Genomic DNA, 22,103 nt, shown 5'->3' on the forward strand with positions numbered 1-22,103 from the left:
TAGCACAGATACTGTTCCATAAGCCAAATATGTAATAGACAAGAGCTACTCCTTGCTCAACGAAGTGGACTCAACACCCCATATTAAACGCCTAAGAATATACCTGACTAGTAAGAATCTTAAAACCTATGGATTTATAGGTCTCCGATAGAGAATCAAGCGTGTGTACAGCGGCATAAACGCAGCAGTGATAGGATTGGTGACGTTCGGTGAGCAAATGCAGACCCTTTGAAGTCATATTGCATGGTACCCATTCCATGGGTCTCAACTCTCCAGGTTTAAGGGATTCTTCCTTCAGCTAAAACATGCATGTGGAACCCAGAGTATGATCCACGGTGTCATCGGGAAACGTGTTCAAATGTGTCTCAGTTTTCGTCCCCTGGTACTCGGGTGCAACATTCCAGACGCTTTACTAACACTCTCCCCACTTGGAGAGTCAGTGCCTTTAACCTCCTGTTTGGCCAGTTTGCAATTTCTGTGGAAAATGAACAGGAATAGGGAGAACCAATGAGAGACTAGGTGGAGGTGTCTGGACAGGCAAATTTAACTCTCATTTCCCACCAGGAAGAGGAATTAACCAAAGGCTCAGCATGCCATGCCGGAACCAAACTAGGGTCTGAAGCAATCCTGCGGTGTTGCGGCCAGCTCACAAGAAAGCGAGTTGAAGAAAGGAGCTCAGGGGCACTGTAATTCACAAACCTGCAGAGTTATAAATGACAGCTATCTTCCAAAAATATATTGAAGTAAGGCTGCCAAGAGGAGTTGAAAGCGGGGCAGAATTGCAGGAAACTGATTTCAGGAGGTAGACTGGAATTGCATGTAAAGCATAGGAAAAGAGGCAGAACGTCCACAATGATGCACTTGGCCAAAAAGGGCGTATGCGTTTTTTCCTGAATATATTCAGGAAAAAACGCATACGCCCTTTTTGGCCAACCAAGCAAGCTTGCAAAGGAAATCTGCACTACCATGAAGTCTCACTGCCCCCCGGTCAAAAGGGCCATCTGAAAAAAGTGTAAAATCCAGAAAGGCAGGACAGGCCATGGAAACTGGGAGCCTTGTTATGCTGATGGGCGGGATGTAAATTGCCAACAGCCACTGTGGAGAAGTGTATGGTGTTTCCTGAAACATCTAAAAAACAAAGCAACAGAGCCTAGTGCACTTCCACATATGGTCCTATAGCTTAGGGAAATTAAAATCAAAAAGACACAGCCACCCCAAAGTTTGGGCCGGCTCTGTTTACAAGAACCTCGTTTACGGTACAAGTTCAATATCACAGAAAGCGAAAAATGGATAAAGAAGTTGTGGTACTTACGTACAATGCAATATCACTCAGCAATGAAATCTATGTCATCAGGCCCGTAGCAGCATAATGAGTGGATTCAGGTACGATGATTCTAAGTGAAATAAGTCACACAGAAAAAGAAGCATCATAAGATATCACTAATACACGGAATGTAAACTTGGCTACACAGGAACTGAATTACAAAACAGAAAAGGGTCTCAAATGTAGAATACCAACTTATGCTTGCTTAAGGGGAAAGGTGAGTTGGGGTGCTGAATAAAACCAGAGATTGAAATTAGCACAGATACTGTTCCATAAGCCAAATATGTAATAGACAAGAGCTACTCCTTGCTCAACGAAGTGGACTCAACACCACATATTAAACGCTTAAGAATATACCTGACTAGTAAGAATCTTAAAACCTATGGATTTATATGTCTCCGAAAGAGAATCAAACGTGTGTACAGCGGCATAAACGCAGCAGTGATAGGATTGGTGAGGTTCGGTGAGCAAATGCAGACCCTTTGAAGTCATATTGCATGGTACCCATTCCATGGGTCTCAACTCTCCAGGTTTAAGGGATTCTTCCTTCAGCTAAAACATGCATGTGGAACCCAGAGTATGATCCATGGTGTGATCGGGAAACGTGTTCAAATGTGTCTCAGTTTTCGTCCCCTGGTACTCGGGTGCAACATTCCAGACGCTTTACTAACACTCTCCCCACTTGGAGAGTCAGTGCCTTTAACCTCCTGTTTGGCCAGTTTGCAATTTCTGTGGAAAATGAACAGGAATAGGGAGAACCAATGAGAGACTAGGTGGAGGTGTCTGGACAGGCAAATTTAACTCTCATTTCCCACCAGGAAGAGGAATTAACCAAAGGCTCAGCATGCCATGCCGGAACCAAACTAGGGTCTGAAGCAATCCTGCGGTGTTGCGGCCAGCTCACAAGAAAGCGAGTTGAAGAAAGGAGCTCAGGGGCACTGTAATTCACAAACCTGCAGAGTTATAAATGACAGCTATCTTCCAAAAATATATTGAAGTAAGGCTGCCAAGAGGAGTTGAAAGCGGGGCAGAATTGCAGGAAACTGATTTCAGGAGGTAGACTGGAATTGCATGTAAAGCATAGGAAAAGAGGCAGAACGTCCACAATGATGCACTTGGCCAAAAAGGGCGTATGCGTTTTTTCCTGAATATATTTAGGAAAAAACGCATACGCCCTTTTTGGCCAACCAAGCAAGCTTGCAAAGGAAATCTGCACTACCATGAAGTCTCACTGCCCCCCGGTCAAAAGGGCCATCTGAAAAAAGTGTAAAATCCAGAAAGGCAGGACAGGCCATGGAAACTGGGAGCCTTGTTATGCTGATGGGCGGGATGTAAATTGCCAACAGCCACTGTGGAGAAGTGTATGGTGTTTCCTGAAACATCTAAAAAACAAAGCAACAGAGCCTAGTGCACTTCCACATATGGTCCTATAGCTTAGGGAAATTAAAATCAAAAAGACACAGCCACCCCAAAGTTTGGGCCGGCTCTGTTTACAAGAACCTCGTTTACGGTACAAGTTCAATATCACAGAAAGCGAAAAATGGATAAAGAAGTTGTGGTACTTACGTACAATGCAATATCACTCAGCAATGAAATCTATGTCATCAGGCCCGTAGCAGCATAATGAGTGGATTCAGGTACGATGATTCTAAGTGAAATAAGTCACACAGAAAAAGAAGCATCATAAGATATCACTAATACACGGAATGTAAACTTGGCTACACAGGAACTGAATTACAAAACAGAACAGGGTCTCAAATGTAGAATACCAACTTATGCTTGCTTAAGGGGAAAGGTGAGTTGGGGTGCTGAATAAAACCAGAGATTGAAATTAGCACAGATACTGTTCCATAAGCCAAATATGTAATAGACAAGAGCTACTCCTTGCTCAACGAAGTGGACTCAACACCACATATTAAACGCTTAAGAATATACCTGACTAGTAAGAATCTTAAAACCTATGGATTTATATGTCTCCGAAAGAGAATCAAACGTGTGTACAGCGGCATAAACGCAGCAGTGATAGGATTGGTGAGGTTCGGTGAGCAAATGCAGACCCTTTGAAGTCATATTGCATGGTACCCATTCCATGGGTCTCAACTCTCCAGGTTTAAGGGATTCTTCCTTCAGCTAAAACATGCATGTGGAACCCAGAGTATGATCCATGGTGTGATCGGGAAACGTGTTCAAATGTGTCTCAGTTTTCGTCCCCTGGTACTCGGGTGCAACATTCCAGACGCTTTACTAACACTCTCCCCACTTGGAGAGTCAGTGCCTTTAACCTCCTGTTTGGCCAGTTTGCAATTTCTGTGGAAAATGAACAGGAATAGGGAGAACCAATGAGAGACTAGGTGGAGGTGTCTGGAAAGGCAAATTTAACTCTCATTTCCCACCAGGAAGAGGAATTAACCAAAGGCTCAGCATGCCATACCGGAACCAAACTAGGGTCTGAAGCAATCCTGCGGTGTTGCGGCCAGCTCACAAGAAAGCGAGTTGAAGAAAGGAGCTCAGGGGCACTGTAATTCACAAACCTGCAGAGTTATAAATGACAGCTATCTTCCAAAAATATATTGAAGTAAGGCTGCCAAGAGGAGTTGAAAGCGGGGCAGAATTGCAGGAAACCGATTTCAGGAGGTAGACTGGAATTGCATGTAAAGCATAGGAAAAGAGGCAGAACGTCCACAATGATGCACTTGGCCAAAAAGGGCGTATGCGTTTTTTCCTGAATATATTCAGGAAGAAACGCATACGCCCTTTTTGGCCAACCAAGCAAGCTTGCAAAGGAAATCTGCACTACAATGAAGTCTCACTGCCCCCCGGTCAAAAGGGCCATCTGAAAAAAGTGTAAAATCCAGAAATGCAGGACAGGCCATGGAGAACTGGGAGCCTTGTTATGCTGATGGGCGGGATGTAAATTGCCAGCAGCCACTCTGGAGAAGTGTATGGTGTTTCCTAAAACATCCAAAAAACAAAGCAACAGAGCCTAGTGCATTTCCACTTATGGTCCTATAGCTTAGGGAAATTAAAATCAAAAAGACACAGCCACCCCAAAGTTTTGGCCGGCTCTGTTTACAAGAACCTCGTTTACGGTACAAGTTCAATATCACAGAAAGCGAAAAATGGATAAAGAAGTTGTGGTACTACGTACAATGCAATATCACTCAGCAATGAAATCTATGTCATCAGGCCCGTAGCAGCATAATGAGTGGATTCAGGTACGATGATTCTAAGTGAAATAAATCACACAGAAAAAGAAACATCATAAGATATCACTACTACACGGAATGTAAACTTGGCTACACAGGAACTGAATTACAAAACAGAACAGGGTCTCAAATGTAGAAAACCAACTTATGCTTGCTTAAGGGGAAAGGTGAGTTGGGGTGCTGCATAAAACCAGAGATTGAAATTAGCACAGATACCGTTCCATAAGCCAAATATGTAATAGACAAGAGCTACTCCTTGCTCAACGAAGTGCACTCAACACCCCATAATAAAGGCCAAAGAATATACCTGACTAGTAAGAATCTTAAAAGCTATGGATTTATATGTCTCCAAAAGAGAATCAATCGTGTGTACAGCGGCATAAACGCAGCAGTGATAGGATTGGTGAGGTTAGGTGAGCAAATGCAGACCCTTTGAAATCATATTGCATGGTACCCATTCCATGGGTCTCAACTCTCCAGGTTTAAGGGATTCTTCCTTCAGCTAAACATGCATGTGGAACCCAGAGTATGATCCACCGTGTGATCGGGAAACGTGTTCAAATGTGTCTCAGTTTTCGTCCCCTGGTACTCGGGTGCAACATTCCAGACGCTTTACTAACACTCTCCCCACTTGGAGAGTCAGTGCCTTTAACCTCCTGTTTGGCCGAGTTTGCAATTTCTGCGTAAGATGAACAGGAATAGGGAGAACCAATGAGAGACTAGGTGGAGGTGTCTGGAAGGGTAAATTTAACTCTCATTTCCCACCAGGAAGAAGAATTAACCAAAGGTTCAGCGTGGCATGCCAGAAGCACACTAGGGCCTGAAACAATCCTGCGGTGTTGCGGCCAGCTCACAAGAAAGTGAGTTGAAGGAAGGAACTCAGGGGCACTGTAATTCACAAACCTGCAGAGTTATAAATGACAGCTATCGTCCAAAAATATATTGAAGGAAGGCTGCCAAGAGGACTTGAAAGTGGGACAGAATTGCAGGAAACCGATTTCAGGAGGTAGACTGGAATTGCATGTAAACCATAGGAAAAGAGGCAGAAGGTCCACAATGATGCACTTGGCCAAAAAGGGCGTATGCGTTTTTTCCTGAACATATTCAGGAAAAAACGCATACGCCCTTTTTGGCCAAACAAGCAAGCTTGCAAAGGAAATCTGCACTACAATGAAGTCTCACTGCCCCCCGGTCAAAAGGGCTATCTGAAAAAAGTGTAAAATCCAGAAAGGCAGGACAAGCCATGGAGAACTGGGAGCCTTGTTATGCTGATGGGTGGGATGTAAATTGCCAACACCCACTCTGGAGAAGTGTATGTTGTTTCCTGAAACATCCAAAAAACAAAGCAACAGAGCCTAGGACACTTCCACATATGGTCCTATAGCTTAGGGAAATTAAAATCAAAAAGACACAGCCACCCCAAAGTTTGGGCCGGCTCTGTTTACAAGAACCTCGTTTACGGTACAAGTTGAATATCACAGAAAGCGAAAAATGGATAAAGAAGTTTTGGTACTTACGTACAATGCAGTATCACTCAGCAATGAAATCTATGTCATCAGGCCCGTAGCAGCATAATGAGTGGATTCAGGTATGATGATTCTAAGTGAAATAAGTCACACAGAAAAAGAAACATCATAAGATATCACTAACACACGGAATTTAAACTTGGCTACAAAGGAACTGAATTACAAAACAGAATAGGGTCTCAAATGTAGAAAACCAACTTATGCTTCCTTAAGGGGAATGGTGAGTTGGGGTGCTGCATGAAACCAGAGATTGAAATTTGCACAGATACCGTTCCATAAGCCAAATATGTAATAGACAAGAGCTATTACTTGCTCAACGAACTGGACTCAACACACCGTATTAAACGCCTAAGAATATACCTGACTAGTAAGAATCTTAAAACCTATGGATTTATATGTCTCCGAAAGAGAATCAAGCGTGTGTACAGCGGTATAAACGCAGCAGTGATAGGATTGGTGAGGTTAGGTGAGCAAATGCAAACTCTTTGAAGTCATATTGCATGGTACCCATTCCATGGGTCTCAACTCTCCAGGTTTAAGGTATTCTTCCTTCAGCTAAAACATGCATGTGGAACCCAGAGTATGATCCACGGTGTCATCGGGAAACGTGTTCAAATGTGTCTCAGTTTTCGTCCCCTGGTACTCGGGTGCAACATTCCAGACGCTTTACTAACACTCTCCCCACTTGGAGAGTCAGTGCCTTTAAACTCCTGTTTGGCCCAGTTTGCAATTTCTGTGGAAAATGAACAGGAATAGGGAGAACCAAGGAGAGACTAGGTGGAGGTGTCTGGACAGGCAAATTTAACTCTCATTTCCCACCAGGAAGAGGAATTAACCAAAGGCTCAACATGCCATGCCGGAACCAAACTAGGGCCTGAAGCAATCCTGTGGTGTTGCGGCCAGCTCACAAGAAAGCGAGTTGAAGAAAGGAGCTAAGGGGCACTGTAATTCACAAACCTGCAGAGTTATAAATGACAGCTATCGTCCTAAAATATATTGAAGGAAGGCTGCCAAGAGGAGTTGAAAGTGGGGCAGGATTGCAGGAAACCGATTTCAGGAGGTAGACTGGAATTGCATGTAAAGCATAGGAAAAGAGGCAGAACGTCCACAATGATGCACTTGGCCAAAAAGGGCGTATGCGTTTTTTCCTGAATATATTCAGGAAAAAACGCATACGTCCTTTTTGGCCAACCAAGCAAGCTTGCAAAGGAAATCTGCACTACAATGAAGTCTCACTGCCCCCTGGTCAAAAGGGCCATCTGAAAAAAGTGTAAAATCCAGAAAGGCAGGACAGGCCATGGAGAACTGGGAGCCTTGTTATGCTGATGGGCGGGATGTAAATTGCCAACACCCACTCTGGAGAAGTGTATGGTGTTTCCTGAAACATCTAAAAAACAAAGCAACAGAGCCTAGGGCACTTCCACATATGGTCCTATAGCTTAGGGAAATTAAAATCAAAAAGACACAGCCACCCCAAAGTTTGGGACGGCTCTGTTTACAAGAACCTCATTTACCTTACAAGTTCAATATCACAGAAAGCGAAAAATGGATAAAGAAGTTGTGGTACTTACGTACAATGCAATATCACTCAGCAATGAAATCTATGTCATCAGGCCCGTAGCAGCATAATGAGTGGATTCAGGTACGATGATTCTAAGTGAAATAAGTCACACAGAAAAAGAAATATCATAAGGTATCACTAATATACGGAATGTAAACTTGGCTACACAGGAACTGAATTACAAAACAGAACAGGGTCTCAAAAGTAGAAACCCAAGTTATGCTTGCTTAAGTGGAAAGGTGAGTTGGGGTGGTGCATAAAACCAGAGATTGAAATTAGCACAGATACCGTTCCATAAGCCAAATATGTAATAGACAAGAGCTACTCCTTGCTCAACGAAGTGGACTCAACACCCCATATTAAACGCCTAAGAATATACCTGACTAGTAAGAATCTTAAAACCTATGGATTTTTTGTCTCTGAAAGAGAATCAAGCGTGTGTACAGCGGCATAAACGCAGCAGTGATAGGACTGGTGAGGTTCGGTGAGCAAATGCAGACCCTTTGAAGTCATATTGCATGGTACCCATTCCATGGGTCTCAACTCTCCAGGTTTAAGGGATTCTTCCTTCAGCGAAAACATGCATGTGGAACCCAGAGTATGATCCACCGTGTGATCGGGAAACGTGTTCAAATGTGTCTCAGTTTTCGTCCCCTGGTACTCGGGTGCAACATTCCAGACGCTTTACTAACACTCTCCCCACTTGGAGAGTCAGTGCCTTTAACCTCCTGTTTGGCCCAGTTTGCAATTTCTGTGGAAAATGAACAGGAATAGGGAGAACCAATGAGAGACTAGGTGGAGGTGTCTGGACGGGCAAATTTAACTCTCATTTCCCACCAGGAAGAGGAATTAACCAAAGGCTCAGCGTGCCATGCCGGAACCACACTAGGGCCAGAAGCAATCCTGTGGTGTTGCGGCCAGCTCACAAGAAAGCGAGTTGAAGAAAGGAGCTCAGGGGCACTGTAATTCACAAACCTGCAGAGTTATAAATGACAGCTATCTTCCAAAAATATATTGAAGGAAGGCTGCCAAGAGGAGTCGAAAGCAGGGCAGAATTGCAGGAAACCGATTTCAGGAGGTAGACTGGAATTGCATGTAAACCATAGGAAAAGAGGCAGAACGTCCACAATGATGCACTTGGCCAAAAAGGGCGTATGCGTTTTTTCCTGAATATATTCAGGAAAAAACGCATACGCCCTTTTTGGCCAACCAAGCAAGCTTGCAAAGGAAATCTGCACTACAAAGAAGTCTCACTGCTCCCCGGTCAAAAGGGCCATCTGAAAAAAGTGTAAAATCCAGAAAGGCAGGACAGGCCATGGAGAACTGGGAGCCTAGTTATGCTGATGGGCGGGATGTAAATTGCCAGCAGCCACTGTGGAGAAGTGTATGGTGTTTCCTGAAACATCCAAAAAACAAAGCAACAGAGCCTAGGGCACTTCCACTTATGGTCCTATAGCTTAGGGAAATTAAAATCAAAAAGACACAGCCACCCCAAAGTTTGGGCGGGCTCTGTTTACAAGAACCTCGTTTACGGTACAAGTTGAATATCACAGAAAGCGAAAAATGGATAAAGAAGTTGTGGTACTTACGTACAATGCAGTATCACTCAGCAATAAAATCTATGTCATCAGGCCCGTAGCAGCATAATGAGTGGATTCAGGTATGATGATTCTAAGTGAAATAAGTCACACAGAAAAAGAAACATCATAAGATATCACTAACACACGGAATTTAAACTTGGCTACAAAGGAACTGAATTACAAAACAGAATAGGGTCTCAAATGTAGAAAACCAACTTATGCTTCCTTAAGGGGAATGGTGAGTTGGGGTGCTGCATGAAACCAGAGATTGAAATTTGCACAGATACCGTTCCATAAGCCAAATATGTAATAGACAAGAGCTATTACTTGCTCAACGAAGTGGACTCAACACACCATATTAAACGCCTAAGAATATACCTGACTAGTAAGAATCTTAAAACCTATGGATTTATATGTCTCCGAAAGAGAATCAAGCGTGTGTACAGCGGTATAAACGCAGCAGTGATAGGATTGGTGAGGTTAGGTGAGCAAATGCAAACTCTTTGAAGTCATATTGCATGGTACCCATTCCATGGGTCTCAACTCTCCAGGTTTAAGGTATTCTTCCTTCAGCTAAAACATGCATGTGGAACCCAGAGTATGATCCACGGTGTCATCGGGAAACGTGTTCAAATGTGTCTCAGTTTTCGTCCCCTGGTACTCGGGTGCAACATTCCAGACGCTTTACTAACACTCTCCCCACTTGGAGAGTCAGTGCCTTTAAACTCCTGTTTGGCCCAGTTTGCAATTTCTGTGGAAAATGAACAGGAATAGGGAGAACCAAGGAGAGACTAGGTGGAGGTGTCTGGACAGGCAAATTTAACTCTCATTTCCCACCAGGAAGAGGAATTAACCAAAGGCTCAACATGCCATGCCGGAACCAAACTAGGGCCTGAAGCAATCCTGTGGTGTTGCGGCCAGCTCACAAGAAAGCGAGTTGAAGAAAGGAGCTAAGGGGCACTGTAATTCACAAACCTGCAGAGTTATAAATGACAGCTATCGTCCTAAAATATATTGAAGGAAGGCTGCCAAGAAGAGTTGAAAGTGGGGCAGGATTGCAGGAAACCGATTTCAGGAGGTAGACTGGAATTGCATGTAAAGCATAGGAAAAGAGGCAGAACGTCCACAATGATGCACTTGGCCAAAAAGGGCGTATGATTCAGGAAAAAACGCATACGTCCTTTTTGGCCAACCAAGCAAGCTTGCAAAGGAAATCTGCACTACAATGAAGTCTCACTGCCCCCTGGTCAAAAGGGCCATCTGAAAAAAGTGTAAAATCCAGAAAGGCAGGACAGGCCATGGAGAACTGGGAGCCTTGTTATGCTGATGGGCGGGATGTAAATTGCCAACACCCACTCTGGAGAAGTGTATGGTGTTTCCTGAAACATCTAAAAAACAAAGCAACAGAGCCTAGGGCACTTCCACATATGGTCCTATAGCTTAGGGAAATTAAAATCAAAAAGACACAGCCACCCCAATGTTTGGGACGGCTCTGTTTACAAGAACCTCATTTACCTTACAAGTTCAATATCACAGAAAGCGAAAAATGGATAAAGAAGTTGTGGTACTTACGTACAATGCAATATCACTCAGCAATGAAATCTATGTCATCAGGCCCGTAGCAGCATAATGAGTGGATTCAGGTACGATGATTCTAAGTGAAATAAGTCACACAGAAAAAGAAATATCATAAGGTATCACTAATATATGGAATGTAAACTTGGCTACACAGGAACTGAATTACAAAACAGAACAGGGTCTCAAAAGTAGAAACCCAAGTTATGCTTGCTTAAGTGGAAAGGTGAGTTGGGGTGGTGCATAAAACCAGAGATTGAAATTAGCACAGATACCGTTCCATAAGCCAAATATGTAATAGACAAGAGCTACTCCTTGCTCAACGAAGTGGACTCAACACCCCATATTAAACGCCTAAGAATATACCTGACTAGTAAGAATCTTAAAACCTATGGATTTATATGTCTCTGAAAGAGAATCAAGCGTGTGTACAGCGGCATAAACGCAGCAGTGATAGGACTGGTGAGGTTCGGTGAGCAAATGCAGACCCTTTGAAGTCATATTGCATGGTACCCATTCCATGGGTCTCAACTCTCCAGGTTTAAGGGATTCTTCCTTCAGCTAAAACATGCATGTGGAACCCAGAGTATGATCCACCGTGTGATCGGGAAACGTGTTCAAATGTGTCTCAGTTTTCGTCCCCTGGTACTCGGGTGCAACATTCCAGACGCTTTACTAACACTCTCCCCACTTGGAGAGTCAGTGCCTTTAAACTCCTGTTTGGCCCAGTTTGCAATTTCTGTGGAAAATGAACAGGAATAGGGAGAACCAATGAGAGACTAGGTGGAGGTGTCTGGACGGGCAAATTTAACTCTCATTTCCCACCAGGAAGAGGAATTAACCAAAGGCTCAGCGTGCCATGCCGGAACCACACTAGGGCCAGAAGCAATCCTGTGGTGTTGCGGCCAGCTCACAAGAAAGCGAGTTGAAGGAAGGAACTCAGGGGCACTGTAATTCACAAACCTGCAGAGTTATAAATGATAGCTATCGTCCAAAAATATATTGAAGGAAGGCTGCCAAGAGGACTTGAAAGCGGTGCAGAATTGCAGGAAACCGATTTCAGGAGGTAGACTGGAATTGCATGTAAAGCATAGGAAAAGAGGCAGAACGTCCACAATGATGCACTTGGCCAAAAAGTGCGTATGCGTTTTTTCCTGAACATATTCAGGAAAAAACGCATACGCACTTTTTGGCCAACCAAGCAAGCTTGCAAAGGAAATCTGCACTACAATGAAGTCTCACTGCCCCCCGGTCAAAAGGGACATCTGAAAAAAGTGTGAAATCCAGAAAGGCAGGACAGGCCATGGAGAACTGGGAGCCTTGTTATGCTGATGGGCGGGATGTAAATTGCCAACAGCCACTGTGGAGAAGTGTATGGTGTTTCCTGAAACATCTAAAAAACAAAGCAACAGAGCCTAGGGCACTTCCACATATGGTCCTATAGCTTAGGGAAATTAAAATCAAAAAGACACAGCCACCCCAAAGTTTGGGCCGGCTCTGTTTACAAGAACCTCGTTTAGGGTACAAGTTCAATATCACAGAAAGCGAAAAATGGATAAAGAAGTTGTGGTACTTACGTACAATGCAATATCACTCAGCAATGAAATCTATGTCATCAGGCCCGTAGCAGCATAATGAGTGGATACAGGTACGATGATTGTAAGTGAAATAAGACACACAGAAAAAGAAGCATCATAAGATATCACTAATACACGGAATGTAAACTTGGCTACAAAGGAACTGAATTACAAAACAGAACAGGGTCTCAAATGTAGAAAACCAACTTATGCTTACTTAAGGGGAAAGGTGAGTTGGGGTGCTGCATAAAACCAGAGATTGAAATTAGCACAGATACCGTTCCGTAAGCCAAATATGTAATAGACAAGAGCTACTCCTTGCTCAACGAAGTGCACTCAACACCCCATAATAAACGCCTAAGAATATACCTGACTAGTAAGAATCTTAAAACCTATGGATTTATATGTCTCCAAAAGAGAATCAATCATGTGTACAGCGGCATAAACGCAGCAGTGATAGGATTGGTGAGGTTAGGTGAGCAAATGCAGACCCTTTGAAATCATATTGCATGGTACCCATTCCATGGGTCTCAACTCTCCAGGTTTAAGGGATTCTTCCTTCAGCTAAACATGCATGTGGAACCCAGAGTATGATCCACCGTGTGATCGGGAAACGTGTTCAAATGTGTCTCAGTTTTCGTCCCCTGGTACTCGGGTGAAACATTCCAGACGCTTTACTAACACTCTCCCCACTTGGAGAGTCAGTGCCTTTAACCTCCTGTTTGGCCCAGTTTGCAATTTATTCGGAAGATGAACAGGAATAAGGAGAAACAATGGGAGACTATCTGTAGGTGTCTGGACGGGCAAATTTAACTCTCATTTTCACCAGGAAGACAAATGAACCAAAGGCTCCGCGTGCCATGCTGGAACTAGATTAGGGCCTGAGGAGATCCTGCGGTGTTGCGGCCAGCTCACAAGAAAGCGAGTTGAAGAAAGGAGCTCAGGGGCACTGTAATTCAGAAACCTGCGGAGTTATAAATGACAGCTATCATCCAAAATTATACTGAAGTAAGGCTGCGAAGAGGACTTGAATGCGGGGCAGAATTGCTGGAAACTGATTTCAGAACGTACACGGGAGTAGCTCTTAAAGCATAGGAAAAGAGACAGAACTTGGAAAATAATGCACTTGGCAAAAAAGGGCATATGTGTTTTATCCAGAGCTCTCATAACTGAGGGGAGGAGATTCCCAGCAGGCTCCAACTGCCACCTGAGGGCTCACATTGCCAAGGCAACGTGAGCATGCCAGGCAGGAGTTACCTCACAGCAGAGGTCCCACCTCACAGAAGGGTGAGAAACCCAGCCAACATCAGACTCTCACCAGAGGGCCCACATCACCAAGGGGATGGGAACCAGGCAGGAGTGTCTTCACATCAGTGGGGCCACATCATCGAAAGCTGAGGTACTCAGCACATGTGTCCTCAAACCAGAGGACCCACATCACCAAGGACCTCGGAGTGAGGCAGGCAGGAGTAGCCTCACAACACTGGGCACATAGAATAAAAAAGTGAGGAATCCAGCAGTTGGAACCTCCCAGCAGGCGGCCCAGAGCACCGAGGCTATGGGATCCAGGCCACAGTGAACTCACAGAAGAGGGCCCATGTCATGAAACTGAGCAACCCAGCCATTGGGACCTCAGAGCAGGAGGCTCACATCCCCATGGGGATGGAATTCTGGTAGGAGTGTCCTTGCACCACTGAGAACGTATCAGAAAATTTTGAGCGACCAGCAGTTAGGGCCTGACGCCAGAGGACCCTCATCACCAAGGGAAGGAGGCTCCCAGCAGGCTCCAACTGCCACCAGAGGGCTGACGTCGCCAAGGCGATGTGTGCCAACCAGGCACGAATGACCTCACAGCAGAGGGCCCACCTCAGAGAAGTGTGACGAACCCAGTCAGGATCAGACTCGCACCAGAGGGCCCACATCACCAAATGGATTGGAACCAGGCAGGAGTGTCCTCACATGAGTAGGGCCACACCATCTAAAGGTGAGGAACCCAGAACATGTGGCTTCAAACCATAGGACACCCATCACCAAGGGGCTGGGAGTGAGGCAGGCAGGAGGAGCCTCATAACAGAGGGCCCAAAAATAAGAAAGGTGAAGAATCCAGCAGTTGGAACCTCCCAGCAGGCGGCCCAGAGCACAGAGGCTAGAGGAACCAGGCCAGAGTGAACTAACACCAGACAGCCCACATCATGAAACTGTGAGCAACCCAGACATTGGGACCTCAGAGCAGAAGGCCCATATCCCCATGGTGATGGGAACATGACAGGAGTGTCCTGGCATCACTGGGCTCACATCAGAAAACGTGGGGTGCTCAGAAGTTAGGGCCTGACGCTAGAGGGCACTCATCACCGAGAGGAGGAGGCTCCCAGCAGGCTCCAGCTGCCACCAGAGGGCCAACATCACCAAGGTGATGTGTGCCAGCCTGGCAGGAGTGACCTCACAGCAGAGGGCCCACCTCACAGAAGGGTGAGGAACACAGCCAGGATCAGACTCTCACCAGAGGGCCCACATCACCAAGGGGATGGGAACCAGGCAGGAGTGTCCCCACACCAGTGAGACAACATCATCGAAAGGTGAGGATCCCAGCACATGTGTCCTCAAACCAGAGGAACCACATCACCAAGGGGTTCGGAATGAGGCTGGCAGGACTGGCCTCACAACACAGGGTCCATAGAATATAAAAGTTGAGGAATCCAGCAGTTGGAACCTCCCAGCAAGTGGCCCAGAGCACCGAGGCTATGGGATCCAGGCCGCAGTGAACTCACAGCAGAGGGCCCACATCATGAACCTGTGAGCAGCCCAGCTGTTGGGACCTCAGAACAGAAGGCCCACATCCCCATTGGGATGGGAACCTGGCAGGAGTGGCTTTGCACCACTTAGCACATATCAGAAAATGTTAGGAGCCCAGCAGTTAGGGCCTGATGCCAGGGGGCCCTCATAACTGAGGGGAGGAGACTCCCAGCAGGTTCCAACTGCCAACAGAGGGCCCACGTCTACAAGGTGGCATGCACCAGCCAGGCAGTAGTGACCTCACAGCAGAGGGCCTATCTCACAGAAGGGTGAGGAACCGAGGCAGGATGAGACTCTCACCAGAGGGCCCACAACACCAAGGGGATGGGAACCAGTCAGGACTGTCCTCCCACCAGTGGGGCCACATCATCGAAAGGTGAGGAACCCAGCACATGTGGCCTCATATCAGAGGACATACATCACAAAGGGGATGGGAGTGAGGCAGGTAGGAGTAGCCTAAAAACAGAGGGCCCAAAGAATAAAAAAAGTGAGGAATCCAGCATTTGGAACCTCCCAGCAGGCGGCCGAGAGCACAGAAGCTATGGGATGCAGGCAGGAGTTAACTAACACCAGAGAGCCCACATCATGAAACTGTGAGCAACCCAGGCATTGGGACCTCAGAGCAGAAAGCCCACATCCCCATGGGGATGGGAACCTGACAGGAGTGTCCTGGCATCACTGGGCTCACATCAGAAAACGTGGGGAGCCCAGCAGTTAGAACCTGATGCTAGAGGGCCGTCATCACCGAGGGCAGGAGGCTCCCAGCAGGTTCCATGTGCCAACAGAGGGCCCACGTCGCCAAGGTGATGTGTGCAAGTCAGGCAGGATTGACCTCACAGCAGAGGGCCTACCTCACAGAAGAGTGAGGAACCCAGCCAGGATAAGACTGTCACCAGAAGGCCCACATCACCAAGGGGATGGGAACCAGGCAGGAGTGTCCTCACACCAGTGGGGCCACATCATTGAAAGTTGCCTAACCCAGCACATGTGGCCTCAAACCAGAAGACCCACATCACGAAGGGGTTGCGAGTGAGGCAGGCAGGAGGAGCATCACAACACAGGACCCATAGAATACAAAAGTTGAGGAATCGAGCAGTTGGAACCTCCCAGCAGGCAGCCAAGACCACAGAGGCTATGGGATCCAGGCCACAGTGAACTAACACCAGAGAGCCCACATCATGAAATTGTGATCAACCCAGCCGTTGGAACCTCAGAGCAGAAGGCCCACTTCCCAATGGGGATGGGAACCTAAGAGGAGTGCTTGAGCAACACTGGGCTCACTAAGAAAAGTTGGGGAGCCCAGCAGTTAGGGCCTGATGCCAGAGGGCCCTCATCACCGAGGAGAGGAGGCTCCCAGCAGGTTCCAAGTGCCACCAGAGGGCTCATGTCCACAAGGCGAGGTGAGCAAGCCAGGCAAGAGTGACCTCACATCAGACAGCCTACCTCACAGATGGGTGAGGAACCCAGCCAGGATCAGACTCTCAACAGAGGACCCACATCACCAAGGGGATGTGAACCAGGCAGGAGTCTCCTAAGACCATTGGTCCCACATCATCAAAAGGTGAGGAACCCAGCACATGTGGCCTCAAACCAGACGACACACATCACGAAGGGGCTGGGAGTGAGGCAGGCAGGAGGATCCTCACAACAGAGGGCCCAAAAAATTAAAAAAGTGAGGAATCCAGCAGTTGGAACCTCCCAGCAGGCAGCCAAGAGCACAGAGGCTATGGGATCCAGGCTTCTGTGAACTAACACCAGAGAGCCCACATCATGAAAATGTGAACAACCCAGCCGTTGGGACCTCAGAGCAGAAGGCCCACATCCCCATGGAGATGGGATCCTAAGAGGAGTGCCAAAGCATCACTGGGCTCACTAAGAAAAGTTGGTGAGCCCAGCAGTTAGGGCCTGACGCAAGAGGGCCCTCATCACCGGGGGGAAGAGATTCCCAGCACGCTCCAACTGCCACCACACGGCTGACTTCACCAAGGCAATGTGTGCCAGCCATGCAGGGGTGACCTATCAGCAGAGGGTCTCCCTCACAGGTGGGTGAGGAACAAAGCCAGGAACAGACTCTCACCAGGGGGTCCACATAACAACGTGGATGAGAACCAAGCAGGAGTGTCCTCACACTAGTGGGGCCACATCATCGAAAGGTGAGGAACCCAGCAAAAGTGGCCACAAACCAGAGGACCCACATCACCAAGGGGTTGAGAGTGAGGTAGGTGTCTGGACGGGCATATTTAACACTCATTTCCCACCAGGAAGAGGAATTAACCAAAGGCTCAGCGTGCCCTGCCAGAAGCAGATTAGGGCCTGAAGCAGTCTTGCGGGTTTGCGGCCAGCTCACAAGAAAGCGAGTTGAAGAAAGGAGCTCAGGGGCCCTGTAATTCACAAACCTGCAGAGTTATAAATGACAGATAACGTCCAAAAATATATTGAAGTAAGGCTGCGAAGAGGACTTGAAAGCGGGGCAGAATTGCAGGAAACCGATTTCAGGAGGTAGACTGGAATTGCATTTAAAGCATAGGAAAAGAGGCAGAACATCGACAATGATGCACTTGGCAACAAAGGGCGTATGAGTTTGTTCCTGAATATATTCAGGAACAAACACATACGCCCTTTTTGGCAAACCAAGCAAGCTTGCAATGGAAATCCGAACTACTATGAAGTGTCACTTCCCCCCGGTCTAAAGGGCCATCTGAGAAAAGTGTAAAATCCAGAAAGGCAAGACAGGCCATGGGGAAAAAGGAGCCTTGTTATGCTGATGGGCGGGATGTACATTGCCAACAGCCACTCTGGAGAAGTGTATGGTGTTTCCTGATACATCTGAAAAACAAAGCAACAGAGTCTAGGGCATTTCCACTTATGGTCCTATAGCTTAGGGAAATTAAAATCAAAAAGACACAGCCACCCCAAAATTTACAACGGCTCTGTTTACAGGAGCCTCTTCTACAGTACAAGTTAAATATCCCAGAGAACAAATAATTGATAAAGAAGTTGCGGTACTTATGTACAACAGAATACCACTCAGCAATGAAATCTGTGTCACCAGGCCTGTACCAGCATAATGAGTGGATTGAGGCATGATGATTCTAAGTGAAATAAGTCACACAGAAAAAGAAACATCATAAGGTATCACTAATGCACGGAATGTAAACTTGGCTACACATGAACTGAATTACAAAACAGAACAGGGTCTCAAGTTTAGAAAACCAACTTATGCTTGCTTAAGGGGAAAGGTGAGTTGGGGTGCTGCATAAAACCAGAGTTTGAAATTAGCACAGATACCGTTCCATAAGCCAAATATGTAATAGACAAGACCTACCCCTTGCTCAACGAAATGGACTCAACAATGAGGTATCACCTCACACCTGTTAGAATGGGCATCATCTGAAAATCTACAAACAACAAATGCTGGAAAGGGTGTGGAGAAAAGGAAGCCTCTTCCACTATTGTTGGGAATATAAATTGATACAGTCACTATGGAGAACAATATGGAGTTTCTTAAGAAACTAATAATAGAATTACCATATGATACAGCAATCCCAGGACTGGACATATACTCAGACAAAACCATAAATCAAAAAGAGACATTCACCGCAATGTTCATTGCATCACTATTTACAATATCGAGGTAATGGAAGCAACCTAAATGCCCACAGACAGACGAATGCATAAAGCTGTGGTACATATATAAAATGGAATATTACTAAGCCATGAAAGGAATGAAATTGGGTCATTTGTAGAGACGTCGATGGATCTAGAGACTGTCATACAGAGTGAAGTAAGTCAGAAAGAGAAAAACAAATCTTGTATATTCATGCATATATGTGGAACCTAGAAAAACTGTACAGATTAACCGTTTTGCAAGGCATAAATAGAGCAACAGATGTAGACAACAATCGTATGGACAACAAGGGGGGAAAGCTCTTGGAGGGGTGGTGGTGGGAGGAGTTGAGAGATTGGGATTGGCATGTAAACATTTATATGTATAAAATAGATAACCAATGAGAACCTGCTGTATAAAAATATAAAATAAAATTCAAAATTAAAAAGAAATAAAATTTAAAAAATAAAACAGAAAAAACAATTATTCCCTTCACATACATGTATTTATATGAATAAATTATTTCCATGCTTATATCTGTAAATACAAAAAAGAGGAATAAAATCTACCTTGAACCAAAAACGAAAAAGAGAAAAAAAAAACAGAACCCACCAGTTACTCAGAGGAAAACCGTATCAGGGCACTTGCTCCAGTTGTAAACAATTCTGAAGTTGGTCAGTGGTGGGGAATCGTCTCCCATTCAGCCAGCAGCCCCCACACAACAAGCGTCCTCATTGCAAAGCTGGGGCACCGTGCCGAGGCATCTGTGAGTAAACGTGAGCTGAGCCCCAGGCCAGTTGCTGCTGAACTGTTCCCACCCTTCCCAGGTAAAACACCTGAATATATACAAGGACTTGAAAGCCTAGAGGAAGGGCCATGGAGCCACACGAGTGACAGCATGCCAGCTGACTTGGTGCCTGCAGGCCAGCCAGGATGGTCCTGGCCCTGGGTGCTCTTCTGGAAGATTTCCATTTCCCTGCCTGAGATACCCGTCCTGTCCCTGCCCCCACTGCTTTTTTCCTTCCTCACCTCTGCCCAGGGAGAAATTCCAGCAGCAGGTATGGGTGACACATCCTCTTCTTTAGCAGGTGGCAGCCTGGCAACTGCTGCAGAAAGTCCAGCAGAGCCCCACTCACACTGGGCCACCCACAAAGCCGTGGCCTCTCACTCCCTCCCACCAGCCCAGCCCCGAGACTGCTGACAGGGCAGAGAAAATGGCGTCAGGCACAGCTGCAGGGGCTTTTGCTGCCTGGAGTGGTATTTATATTGATCTCAACCCAGGCACACCTGGGGAGGGCTGGCCGGCATGGTAAGGCTGCCCAGGTAGCCAATCATCACCCCTCAGGGGCTCACAGTTGCAGAAAATGGAACTTGCTGAACCGGCCAGGTCCAAGGAACAGGTGTGGGCTCCTGAGAGTCAGGATAGACAAGGGGCTGCAGCTTTGGCTTGTTTTCTAATCATTTTATCTGGCCCATGAGTGGGAGACAACTTCAAGAAAACCCTCTCCTAATGAGACGAACCCAGGAGTCAGGGAGAGGAGGGGTGGGTGGTGGTTGGAGACAGAGGCCTGGTGCCCTGGGTGCAGTGGAAGTCTCTGGAAGACCAGGTGGAGGGAGGCCACACAGAGTGATGCCCAGGGTCACAGACCTGTCGGAGCTGCTGTTTGTTAGTTCAAGTCCTGCTCTGAGGTGCTCTGTGTCAGCTCTGAGCGACAGGTGAGCTGGGGGTGCTCTTCAATGAGGGCTATGTGCACGGTTCCTGTGTGCCCAGCCCTGCCACGGTACCTGCAAGGGTAGCTCTGTATCCTGGGAGGGGCCTGACCATGAGAGCCCCGTGGGCTGGGTTGGGGGTGGGGTACCTGCCCAGGAGAGCTTCATATCCTGGGATTGGCCTGACCACGAGAGCCCCATGGGCTGCTGGGGACCTGGTAAAGGATGTCAGGACAGTCAGTGAAGCCACCGAGGATATACCTCCAGTTACTCCTGATTCCTACACCCTGCTGGTCATTCTACCAACCACCAGGACATGGTATTCTGTATTAGTCTTCAATGATGCCTTCTTTTGTATTCCATTAGTCCCAGAGTCACAAGAAATTTTGGCTTGTGAGTGGCAGGACTCAACATACAACTAAAACAATACTTCCGGGCCGTCTTGCCCCAAGGGTTCAAAAATTCCCACACCATCTTTGGGGAAAGCTTAGCTAACGACCGAAAAGTTCTACCTCTGGAAAAGGAAACCCTCCTTCAATATGCAGACGACATTCTGATCGCCAGCCCTACTAAGGAGGCCTCTGAACTACCAAGCCAATAAAGGATAGAAGTTGTCCAAGAAAAAGCTCAAATATCACAGACTGCGGTGACCTGCCTGGGCTTCATTCTCACACAAGGTCAGAGAAGCCCATCCCAGGAAAGGGAAGAAACCATTTGCAGCCTTACCCCTTTCTAAAACTAGAAGACAGCTTAGGGGTTCCTGGGGAGGCCAGGGTTTGCTGCTTCTGGATCCCTAACTACAGTCTACTAGCTGGGCCTCTATATGAAACACTGAAAGGAAAAGATGATGATCCTTTGGAACAGAATCCAGAAGTGGCCTTTCAAGAATGGAAAGAGCAGTCAATTCAGACCCTTGCCCTGGAACTCCCTAATTGAGCTAAACCCTTTGACCTTTCCATTCCCGGTGAAAGGTGAATCGCCATTGGAGAATTAGTGCAAAAACTGGGACCACTTGAAATGGAACAACGCAAGAATGCCATCCAGGTAGGATAAACTACAGTCACCAAGGGGCTTGGCCCACTGCCACATCTGGCCAAGATACTGGCGGTATCTAAAAACCTGGAAATCAGCAGCCCAAAAGGCCACCTCCCTCCTAAGGGAAAAGGACCCCACGTGGTGATCCTAATCACCAACCATGCCCTGAAGTTGCAGGGTTCGCTCCGTGGGCACACCGACCTCGAGTGAGGAGGCCCTCCAACTCCAACATCCAGAGAGATAACCGGGGGCAACAGGGCACCATGACGACTCATGTGAACATCACTTGACCTGGAGTTTCTCTCATAAAACAACAATAGTGTGTCCCGAAGGAGTAGACTACTGCTTGCAGGACTTCCTGCACCCGGAGGGGAGCTAATAATCTTGGCGGGGGAACCGTATATCACACTGTCACCATAGAAAAGCCTACAGACACCGTGATGATGGTGGCCAATAAGACCGGCTGGACTCCTGTTTACTTCAAAAGGCTGTTGACTCAGTGGCCATCATGGTCCTTGATCACCACTGACCCTGGACTGTCTGGGAGTTGAGCGGGCAGGGCTCTGACACCTGGTGCTGTTTTTACGTTAATTCAGGGGCCTAATTGAA

The sequence above is a fragment of the Leucopleurus acutus genome (genome assembly GCF_964270905.1).
Source record: "Leucopleurus acutus genome assembly, chromosome: 4".
In the NCBI taxonomy this organism is placed as follows: domain Eukaryota; kingdom Metazoa; phylum Chordata; class Mammalia; order Artiodactyla; family Delphinidae; genus Leucopleurus; species Leucopleurus acutus.